The sequence below is a fragment of the Coenobita brevimanus genome, chromosome 16, assembly GCF_032717465.1.
Source record: "Coenobita brevimanus isolate Jiangsu-jjx chromosome 16, ASM3271746v2, whole genome shotgun sequence".
Classification (NCBI taxonomy): Eukaryota; Metazoa; Arthropoda; class Malacostraca; order Decapoda; family Coenobitidae; genus Coenobita; species Coenobita brevimanus.
Window position 1 is genome coordinate 12,553,717 of NC_136969.1, and position 10,986 is coordinate 12,564,702.

General features: G+C 42.1%; 1 non-coding gene across 1 annotated transcript; it reads right to left on the reverse strand.

Annotated features, from left to right (window-relative positions):
* Window positions 1–715: 715 nt before the first annotated feature.
* LOC145391099 (5S ribosomal RNA) lies at window positions 716–836 on the reverse strand. The gene has a single exon (XR_013895788.1). It is a non-coding gene; the product is annotated as a 5S ribosomal RNA (ribosomal RNA).
* Between the last annotated feature and the right edge of the window lie 10,150 nt (window positions 837–10,986).

Here is a 10,986-nt window from a genome sequence, read left to right on the forward strand (position 1 = left end):
CGACTGGTATTTCTTTTGTGTATTTTGTAGTTTTAAGAGCTTAGTTAAGGTGTTTTCCCTAGGCGTAAGTATTTAGCTTTTGTGTGAGTGAGTGAGTGCGTCTCATTTAATTTGATTTGAATTGTAACGTTAAATTTATTTTTTGTGATTAATAAATTTAACAGTTCTTTTCCTTGAGCTCAGTGTAAAGTAAAATCTTGTTTCATTTCTCCATAATTAAGCTTATTTTCCATATAGCTCCTAGCTTGCATAAACGTTGCTTTCATAACTGGTACTTAGACCAGTCTTGTTGTATTAACTTAAAATCCGTTGTGCCAGGAGTTAATGCATCAGCAAGAACCTGATGTTATTATTAGTAGTAGTAGTTATTTATTGTCAGGGGTGAAGTAACTTTCTCCAGAGGCTAACAGTACAGTAATTCAGCAATTGTGAGTAATTAGTCTCTGCTGTGTACTGTTGAGAAAGTTTTTGAATTCTCGTTCTTAGAGAATCGTTGCACGATTTAGCAAGACAATCATTGTCCCTGCTCTTTAATATTATTGAATATTATTATCAATTTAAATAATATTTAACCATTTATATCCCAAAATTACCCTGATATTATAAAAACCCCGTGACAGCCATGTATCCCAGACGGGGTGGTCAATGGCTTAGAGTTAATTGTTTTACAGGGAGGGGCACTAATCCTCCACCAACCCCACTTGACACGTAAGGATGCCAACAGCATCTGGTGTTCTCAGGCGGTCACCCATCCAAGTACTAACCAGACCCAACGTTGCTTAACTTCGCTGATCAGACGGGAAGCGGTGTACTCAACGTGGTATCCCACTGTTGAAACTTTAAATATCAATGACGTGTGGAGTTACTTTACAGAAACTCTCACCAGTGCCATCAAATTATGTATTCCTATGCGCAACAGAAGGCCCGCACAAAATTCTAAACCCAAATGGTGGAACTCCAACATTAAACACTGTTTAGAAGCAAAAAATCTTGCATATAAGAATTATGATACCACAAAGAGTCAAAGTGATAAAAATGAATACGATGCCATTCGATGAAATGCCAAAAAATTAATTAAATGCATTAAAAAAAACCTTGAGATACATATTGTATCAGTAAATTAAATCCCAAAGAATTTTTCAGTTACATAAGAAGCAAAAAGGTAATATCTCCATCAATCGGTCCCTTAGTCACAGATAACGGAGAGCACACTGATGTTCTATGATGGCAAAAATTCTTAATACTTTCTTCGCGTCAGTATTTACAACAGAAAATATACATACAATTCCTACTGTTTCCCCCATTCCTATAGAAGAGGGCAACATAATCACTGACATTACAGTCAGCGATCGCGACGTACTGCCTGCAATAAACAGATTAAAAGAGAATAAAGCACCAGGACCGGACAAAATATCACCATGTGTATTGAAGAAACTACAGAATGAAATATCAAAGCCTTTAGCTGAACTTTTTAGGTAATCACTTAAGAGCAGTAAGGTGCCACATGAATGGAAGCTTGCTAACGTAACCCCAATATTCAAAAAGGGCAACAGATCCCAACCAGAAAACTACTGCCCAATTAGTTTAACATCAGTGGTTTACAAATTGCTTGAAAGTATTATCAGAGACAAGTTAGAAACAAACAATCTCATAAAAAATTCGCAACATGGTTTTCGTAATAATCGCTCTTGCCTCACGAATCTGCTGGACTTTTTCAACGATATACTGAACATGTATGACGAGACTAAATCTGTTGATGTGGTCTACCTCGATTTTCAAAAGGCTTTTGACAAAGTTCCACACAAAAGACTCCTTCAGAAGCTAAAGGCACATGGTTTCAGTAGCAGAGTTCCCGGGTGGGTACAAGATTGGCTCACCGGACGAAAGCAAAGAGTTGTAATAAATGGAAAAGAGTCGAACTGGATAAACGTTACAAGTGGAGTGCCGCAGGGTTCAGTGTTAGGTCCTGTTCTTTTCTTAATATATGGGAATGATGTTGATGAAGGATTGTGTTGTAAGATTTCAAAATTTGCTGATGATACTAAAGTATGTAACAGAGCAGATACAGCACTGCAAAGACAGGCAATTCAGAGAGATCTTGATCAACTGTTTAACTGGGCCCAAGTCTGGCAATTGGATTTCAATATTAATAAATGCAAAGTGTTAAACATTGGCAGTAAAAATGTAAGAGCAAGTTACAGCATGAATAATGTCCAACTTGATGGGGTAAACCATGAAAAAGACTTAGGAGTTATAATAACAAATGAATTGAAACCAAGCAAACAATGTACAGAAGCTGTGAAAAAAGCCAACAAATTGATTGGGTTCATGGGCAGAGCATTTGAATATAAATCCGATAATATCGTCCTTACTTTGTATAATTCCTTAGTACGCCCGCATTTGGAGTATTGTGTTCAGTTTTGGTCACCATGTTATAAAAAGGATATGGAAAAGCTTGAGTGCAGCGAAGGATGACAATACCTAGACTGAGAAATAAACCGTATGAGGAACGTTTAGAAGCCCTGAATCTCTTCACCCTATCAAAACGGAGGATACGAGGAGATTTAATTCAAATATTCAAGATATTCAAAGGACATGATAACATGGCTGTTGATAAATACTTCACAGCTGATCACTCGAACTACACTAGAGGCAATGGGCATAAAATAATTGGCAAACGATTCTAGTCGCATGAAGCTAAACATTTCTTCAATAGAGTTGTAAATATATGGAGTAAATTGCCCTCCAACGTAATAGATTGTAATACAGTACAAACCTTTAAAGGTCGCCTGGATAAGTATTTGGCATCCAACCTCCAGCTTAATATGTTTACTCCTGAATAAAACACTTGTGTATGTGTAATTTTCTGTTTTATTTTATTTTAGTTTTTTAGAGCCTGGATCAATTTATTAAACGCGAATATAGTATATGCACAGATAGCCCTGAGTTAACGGTCACTACTCATACTTTTGACCTGTGATGGGCTGTGGATCACTGAGGATCCCTGTTAGTTACGTGGCCACCATTGGGATTTTTATAATGTACCAGGGGTCACTGCTTCAGGAGGTGACTTGTTTGCTTGTCCTGCATGGGAAAGTTCCTAGTCTCAGTGGAATGAATGGAGCTGGGGCCTGATTGACTGCGGCCTACTTTATTAGCACCAAGCAAGACTGCCGGCAACATCACCCCTGAATATCCACGCTGTGCACTGTGCAATTTTCACACTGTGTCCGCAGACGCCCCGTCAACTCAGAGTACCCGTTCAGTGACATGCATTAGTTATTTATTTATTAGATTACTCATTGTACGTTACTACTTCTCTTTCAGGTTATTCATACTGGTAGCTTATAGATAATGTATTATAGAATGTAGCTTTTCCTTTCCAGTCTTTCCTATGAAATTTCCATGTCAGTTTTTCAATGCTGCGTGGTGGTTTTTCTCACTTTTTCTTGTCAGTTTTGGCTGGAGGGTTTGGAGGCGGGGGAAGCCTTCTTGCTTTACTATCCTTATCCTTCAGCTGTAGAGTTAAATCTTGTAGTCATAGTCTACTCTGTACCAACCAGCCTCAAAAGGACCATAAGGTCTGTTGCTGTTTGCTTTCCTTTGTACTCCATCATCTTCCTTCAATCTTTCTCAATTTCCATACTCCCCAACTTCACTTACTGTACATTTCTCCACAAAGCTTTAATTCTTCGCCTCCCTACCGCTGCACCCTGCCTTCTTTTTCCCCTAAAGCTTTCATGGTCATCACAGTACATGGGTAATTATTTTTATGCTGAATTTTGCACCCTTTACGTCAGGTTCAACCCCCCCCCCCCCTCTCTCTCTCTCTCTCTCTCTCGTCCCATCAGTTTCCCCTGCTCATACATGTGTATAAGCGCTTTCCCCTTCTCTCTCTCTCTCTCTCTTTCTCTCTCTCCTTGATCTTTTTTTTATTTCTATGATAAAATTGTTACATTTGTAGTAAGGACGAATATTTCGAAGGGACCAAAAGATCAGTGACGGTTACATATCGACTGTATATAAATTGATGCAACGCTACCTAAGCCCGCTAATACCAATACACCAGTCCCGTATGAGACAGTCCTAGCATGTATTCAATATGGACGATGGGTGTTAGCGCCGAAGTGGTGACTTGTGGAGGTGTAGGAGGACTACTGGGCCTTGGGATAGGCTACTGCCACCAAGATATAGGCCCTGAAGCCTTTGCCCAGAGTCGGACAAAATAAAAAAAAAAAAAAAAAAAAAAAAAAAAAAGCATCCCATCTCCTCCTCAGCACCTATCTCCCCAAGACACTCACATTCCCCTCTTCCCCTCTAACCCTCCACACACACACACACACACACACACACATCTTTGCCTTAGCATGATATCTCTACCCCACCCACACATTCCCAACATTCAGAAAACAACGAGTTCTAAGTTTCGTGGTTTTTAGATGTCCCCTTGACACATCACTAACCTGCTGTTAAACATAGTGTGATACTGACTCCGTAATTTCCTTCCTTTCCATCCCCACCGTCCTTCACACATTCAATGCATCATTTCCCCACTGCGTGTTGCAAGGCTTAGTGGAAATTCTGGTGACATGGCTTGATACTTATCATCATCATCATCATCATCATCATCATCATCATCATCATCATCATCATCATCATCCGGACCTCCTTTTCCACCCTAGGGCAGGTTGAGGAGTAGTAATGTCCAGACAGCCTAAATTTGTCCAGTCCAATGGGCCACGCTTCCATTAACTCAACATTCAAGCCCCAGGAATCCTTGCTCTATCGGATACGCCAAAAACATTCACCACGTTCTATAGCTTCACATAAATGTATCCGATTGAGTCAGTCCGGACGCTGCCACGTTAAAAAGGGGTGCCAAATCCCTGATCATGCACTTCTGCTCACAACATTCATCCAGCCAGCTCGATCTCTTATCAGTTCGCTTGTCTCACCGACTTCCAAACCTCTCTTCCTCTCACACTCATCCACCATATCTCTCCACCTTCTCCTTAGTCTACCTCAACTCCTCCCTCCTTCAAATTCGCTCGGATATTCGTTTTTCACCACTCTATTGTTATCCATTCTCTCCACATGACCATACCATCTCAGTACATTCTCTTCGATTCTGGTGTCCACCGACTTCCTTACGCCACATCGTTCACGAATCACACTATTTCTTATCCTATCCACCCTCTATACCCCACATACATTCCGTAGCAGTCCCATCTCCACTGCTGTCACTCTTGACTTTTCATTTTCATGCCACACCATAGTCTCAAAAGATGGCACTAACACTCCTTCATGCAAGCCTCGTGCAGCTGCAACACTCAAGCCTGTTAATTATCAAGGCCTTCATTGCACCAGCTACTTTTCTTCCTTGTGTCACTCTACTTTCAACTTCTTTTGCACATTTTCCTCCTTTTTCTATCACTGTACCCAGGTATTTGAACTCTCTCAACAATTCCAGCCTCTCTCCATTCACTGTAACATCGCACTGGGAGTCACCTTCTCTCTCAGTAACCATCACTTTACTCTTTTCTATATTTACTTTCAAGGCACGATGCTCACAGACCTCAACAAAACTCTGCACCAGCCTTCCAGGTTCTTGTTCGGTACTTACAAGTAGCACTGCATCATCAGCATACAGCAAATCTGTGGTATTCCATCCTCATTCATTTCCAACGCCATCCCTCTCTCCATTACTCGTGTTTTTACTTCTCTCATCACCCCATCCCTATATACATTGAACAACCATGGGGACATCACACAATCTTGTCGCACGATCATGAGCCATTCACTTAAATGCCCATTAACCCTTACACATGCTTCACTACCATCATAAAAACTCTTGACGGCACCTAGCAGCGTACCATCTACATAGTACATGGGCAAAACTTTCCACAATCCTTCTCTGTCCACTTTTTCGTATGCTTTTTCCAGATCCATGAATGCCATAAACACCTTATGGTCCTTCTCACAAGCTTCTCTACTATCTGTCTCACTACAAATACTTGATCCACACATCCTCAGCCACTCCTAAAGCTACCCTGTTCATCACTCACTAGGGCTTCTGATAGCTCTCTTACTTTATAATAATTCTTCCATTTACCTTCCCTACCACACTCAATAAACTTATGCCACGATAATTCTTGCACTCACTTCGTTCACCTTTATTTTTGTACAGGGGTACAATCGCAGCCTTTTTCCACTCTGTTGGCACAGTTTCACTCATCCATGCCTTCTTACGTATCTCCAGCAAGCACTTCATTCCACTCTTTCCACTACACTTAAGCATCTCTGCATACACCTCATCAACCCCAGCTGCTCTCCCATTTTTCAGCTGCTTCACAGCATTTTTCACCTGCTCGAGTGTCACGTCTCCTGGTACTGCATTCCTTCTCTGCACACCCCCAAAACCAATCATGTTTAGAGCAGCTCTGCTCTCTCTATTCCCATTCATCAGGCTTTCAAAATATTCTTTCCATCTGGTCCTACTTCATCCCCATGGGTTAATAATCTACCACCTACATCCTTCACACCATCACATTTCTTTCTGCTTTCATTTCTACATTTCCGCACCCCTTTCCAGAATAACTTCCTATTTTCAGAGTCGTTCGCATCATTTTTCTTCCTAGATCATCATTTACTTCCTTCGTTTTCCTCTTCATTAGTCTCTTTACGTGCTTCTTGCTCTCAATATATTCAGTTGTTATTTCAACTAAACCCCTGTCCTATAACCACTTTAGCCACCTCTTCCATTTTTCCTCCACTGCTCTCTTAACTTCCTCATCCCACCATGCCGTACCTTTCTTCTTTGTTGTTACTCTTGCCACACCACACACCACTTTAGCATTCCTAACTAAGTAATCCCTATACGCATTCCACAGGCTGTCCAGATCCATTTCATTCCAATTCACTGATTCTAACTCCTTCTCTACTTTGGTCCTATAATCATCTGCCATTTCTTTGTTCCTCAGCTTCTCAACTTTCAGTCTTTCTTCCTGACTGCTCTTCTCTCTCCTCATCCACCCCACTCCTCTCAGCATGATCTTGCATACCACAATCATATGATCTGACAGACCTCCACATCGTCCTCTCACGGCCCTCGTATCAGCAACCATTCCCATCATCGACCTCTCTACAAGCAGGTAATCAATCAGGCTTCTTCCAACACGATCCCCATTCCCTATATACCATGTATATTTATGTGCATCTTTGTGTTTCAAATACGAGTTACAAATGCACAACCTCATCTCCTGACACATATCCTTTAGTCGCTACCCATTATCATTTCCTCCTGGTACTCCATTAACAACCCTCTATGTCATCTTCAGGACCAATGCCTACTCTCCATTCATATCCCCCATTACAATCACTTTATAGCTCCTTGGCATTCCTCCCACTACTTCACCCAGCTCATCCCAAAACCTGTCTTTCTCTCTCTCACTCCTGTCCTCACACGGTGCATACGCTAAAATCACTGCCACTTTCACCTTCTCAAACTTGAACTTGACATACATACACCTCGAGCTGACACATTTGTAGTCTCTCATTCCACTCTGCCACACCTCATTCATCAACAAAGCAACCCCTTCCTTGCATCTTCTTCGCCCATTCATTCCCGATCTTACACATTTCACACCCTCCCAGTCCTTCACTTCAAACCCTTTCATCTTCGTGTCACACAATGCCATCACAGCATATCTCGCACTCCTGAACACATTCACCACCTCCACCCTCTTGCTCTCCTCATTCACACCTCTCAGATTCCACATGGCCATGCGAATCTGCTCATCTGGTTGGGACCCTAGGCAGGCATTGGGCCCTCCGAGGCTCTCTGAAACAACTGCCATGATTAAGTGATTTTGGACAGAGGAATCTGGGGGACACTTAACCCTGCCAGAAACGCCTGTTATATGGTTACCACCCAGCGCTGTAAATGATTTCCTGGGTACAAGAAACCATTTGTCTTGTCACTCAGTGTAGAGCTCATATGGCATCTCTACACTGAGTGAGTGGATGATGGGCGCCCCCATCCACCACATACGAACATTAACTTACTAATGAATCCTAATTCAGTATTAGTACTTCGTTTATTGGTACAACATTCTCGCTTCAGTATAATCGAAGGGTATACATGTCCCCGCCTCCCACCAACTATAAATCATTTACTTAATACTGTTCACATTTACTTAATACTGTTCACTTCCCACTTATCCCTCCCCCAACTCTTCCCCCTGGTCATTACCAAAGTCGACGACTAAAGTCCAGGGTCGTGACGGAGATGAATGGATTATTTTTCTAGCTGTAATTCCACTTAATAATAAGCCGTGATGGAGGGTAATGGGTGGACCCTGACAGAGTGCAGGGGTTATAACATTTCCCGCCAGGTCAGAGCCAGCCTGGGTATTTTGGCCTGGGAAAGATTAAAGCAAGAGCCTCTGTGCCGTCCCTCTCTGCTGCCCCAGCTTGACCATAAACAGACAGACGTGGCTCAGTACCACTAACCCAGCCACACCACCACATCACACCCCACCCACCACCCCTCTCCATCCCACCCCACCACACCACACTCCACCCTACCCAGCCCCACCCCACACCATTCCACCCCATCCCAGTACACCACACATCACACCACACACCATACCACATCACCACACACCATACCACACCACCACACACAATACCACACCATACCACACAACACCACCACACACCATACCACACATGATCAAAACACCCCCCCCCCCACTACTCCACCACAAACCCGTCCCTCTCTGCTACACCAGCTTGGCCATAAACAAACATGCGAGGCTCAGTAACCAATCTATATCACTCACCTTGCAACATCACTGCTATACCTTACCACACCACTGCTACGCCTTACCACAGCTACACCTCACCACAGCTACACCTCACCTGCAACAGAAAAACGCTTTAGGAATACGGATGCAAGACAATTAATTCTATAACAACCATCATCACAATAGTAGAAAAATACAATAGTTATACGACATATAACCTACACACCCTCGTTCTACTTATAATTCAGACGTGAATCGGAAAATTGACAATTCTTCATAGATATAAGACAACTACACCCTGGAACACTACCACCCACTGTCGGTATTGGGAAAAAAAAAAAAAAAAAAAAAGCTTAGTTCATATCGACCCCAGTTTTCGAGGCTTCACAAGACAAGACCGACACAGCCACAGCAATGTTGTTTTGAAATATATGGAAAATCACTTCATTTATCAGGGCATCGTGTAGGCAAATAATACCACAAGAATTAAACTGTCGGTTCGATTCGTAGTCGTCAAACGTGCTGTACAATCTTTTGAGATTCTTAACACGAGCATAATACAACACTGAAGGACAAGTAACATCTCTGGCTTGAACATCTCCGAGTCAATACATAATGCATGGTAGGGTCAACACGATGTGAATGGGTGGGTGTGGGTAAAGAGATACAGGTGACTGGCATGAATCATTCCAGGCCACATAAGCACCGGTGCGCCACTGAAACCTGATACCAGTACCTCATGCAATGTTTTCTGATCCCTCACTGAGATAATAATGGGCTTCATTTTTACGTGCAATAATGAGGGCGACAGGTTAATTTAGAATCATATTGCTATTATCATCACTAAACGTGGTGGTGTCCTGGCTAAGCCCGATCAATTTTGCTGTCCTTAATTTAGCAATAATCAACATTGCAACCTCCACATTCCATCATTAATTTCTGATCTCAGGTTGGAATAGTAAGTCTAGTGTTGTTTTACGGACACACATAAGAGGTCAGGAAGGTAATTTATGGCCATATTACCTGATATCATCATTAAGGGAGATCGGATACTACTAGAGTGGATAAAAAGATTCTCAAATTCCTGCTGTTAATAATACAACTAATGGGCAACTGCCAAGTGTTGGTAATGATGCTGATTATGGTTGATAATGCCTTCACATTGCTGCTGGTAATGACACAATTAACGCATTATGGTAACGTGTTGGTAATGATGATGTTAACTTCGGCACTGAGATGCTGCACACCCGTGGAAAAACACAACTCATGTACTGGGTCAAAATCTGTCTTTATGTGAGCCATAAAGTTACCTAACCTGTTTCTGCCTTTCCCGTTTAATGACCCAACAACAGAATTAATTACTCTATTACAAGGTGATTAATCATGCAGTATGAAGGATCGCTCACAGGGTGCAGCATCCACGCCCTACACAAGTAGAGTATCTCAAAAGACCTTGGCCCTACAATTGGTTTAGGCTATGGGACGAACATTTAACTTTACCCCGATAATTACTTCATTCTTCTGTGACCTTCAACCCGTCTACCAACTCTGGCTAAAATCAGATCAAAACCCAGACTGGTAGGTGTTGAGGTTACGATGGTAGGTGAGTAGGCAGACGATTAGGTTGGTAGGTAGGGATTTTAAGTGAGTTGGGAAAGCAGGTAATGTGGGTTGGTAGTTTGACAGGAAAAGATGTAGGTTTGGTGGGTCGGCAGGCAGACCCGCAGGTGGGTAAGTAGTAAGTTAGGTCTGACAGGCAAGTAGGCAGGTGCTAAACAGGTATGAAGGTAGGTAGACAGGATGAAAAGTAGGCTATGCGGTAGGTAGATAGTTAAGAAGTACACAGACTATGTAGGTGGTAACAAGCAGACAGGTGTTAGAGGATACATACTGTAAATACATTGGTGTAAGTAAGGGAGTAGGGGGATGTGTGTAGGATAATTATATGAGAAAGTGTACATGTATGTAGGTGAGCTGGCACTGGTAAACAAACAGCTAGATGTGTGTGAATTGGTGGGTAAGCAGTGGTAATAAAGCAGGTAGATGTTCCTGTACAATTATATTGGTAGACAATGGTAAACACGAAGGTAGATGTGCGTGTGTATGGGTGGATCGGCAAGGAAGTACGATGGTGACTAAAAATGGTATAGCATAGGCCTAACATTATCATATCATCAAC